Raw genomic sequence first — 1,517 nt, 5'->3', positions numbered from 1 at the left:
TAATTGTTGTATCCTGCCTTTGCACCTTAGAGTGAAGGATGGGTAAGTAATAGTAGCAGCAATAATAATATTAATGGTTGTTGTTATAAGAAATGGTTGTTATAAGAAAAAAACTGTTCAATGGAGGCCCCATTAGCTAAAGTGGTGCTTCAGGTTAAGAACAGTTTCAGGTTAAGAACGGACCTCCGGAACGAATTAAGTACTTAACCCGGGGTACCACTGTATAGACTTTTGAAATTGCCACCCTCCAGCTCAAGACCACCCCCTAATACATCATACATACATCACAGAAGGGGCGGTCTATAGCAGAATCCTATCTGGCAGGAAACCTCTTGATGGGTTTACCTGGCTGTTAATGGGTTTACCTGGAGAACCTGGCCATTCTTTTGTGATGATAAACACTTAATTCCTGAGTCCAGGTCACAGGCTCTCCCTATTCATACCCAAATGTGCCTTTAGGGCAGGATTTGTGAGCTCAGAGACAATGGGGAGGCTTTTCCCATTTCCATCCAAACTGCAGAGGAATATCTGAGGTCACTGAAAGAGTCAAAATGGCTTTACGACTGTCTTCCTGTACTGTTTCAGACATGTGGTTTATATATTTATGTATGTGTTTGCTTGGTACATTTACAAACATTTATTTTATATCTTAGACCTTATAATCCTCATAACATTGTGAATGAATCTCAGATCCGACCTGCAAATGGTGCATTTGTTCACACTCAGCTGCTTGCCTTGCTCCTCTTCTCCCTGTCAAAAACATTAGAATGTAACATCCTTGGGGCAGAGATCTGCCTTTTGTTGCTGCTTCCAATTATACCGTTCAAATTATTTCCATTGTTGTTAAAATGCCCAACCCTTCCTTCCCAGCAAGGAAGATGGGTTCTCCCCATCTGGGTATTCCCCCCCCCCCAAGTGTGGCACAGATGCAAATTAAGAATTTAAATGTTCCAGGAGGCAAAACAACTCATTTCCCAGTCAAATCGCCCCAGAGAAATCTTCCAGTTAATTTGCACCCCACTTAGTTTACTCCAGATCAGTTCTTCAATTCATTTATTCCCGATTAAATTCCCCCACTAATTCAGTTTAATTACCCTCCGGTTACCCCTATTCAATAACCTCCCGAAAACAGCTCTATATAAAGTCATCTTAAATTAAATGTTGTTCCTCCAAAATAATATTCTCTACAGTAACCTGGATCACACATGCTCTCCACTGACCGAGTGGTCTAAAGTCTTCAATTTATTGTTTGGTTGTTGTTGTTGCTGTTGCTGTTGTTGTTGTTATATTTATTTATATCCTGCCTTTTCCCCTGACAGGGAATCAAGGCGGCTTATGGGCTATAATACAAACAGCTAAAAACATATTAAAAAGCAATAATTAAAAAGCAATTAAACATTAGTAGAAAGTGTGTGTGTGTGTGTGAGAGAGAGAGAGAGAGAGAGAGAAGAAGAAGAAGAAGAAGAGGAGGAGGAGGAGGAGAAGTTTGGACCTTTGATACTCCCGCCTTTCACTCC

The sequence above is a fragment of the Podarcis gaigeae genome, assembly GCF_964106915.1.
Source record: "Podarcis gaigeae genome assembly, chromosome: 8".
In the NCBI taxonomy this organism is placed as follows: domain Eukaryota; kingdom Metazoa; phylum Chordata; class Lepidosauria; order Squamata; family Lacertidae; genus Podarcis; species Podarcis gaigeae.
This window is presented reverse-complemented; position numbering follows the sequence as displayed.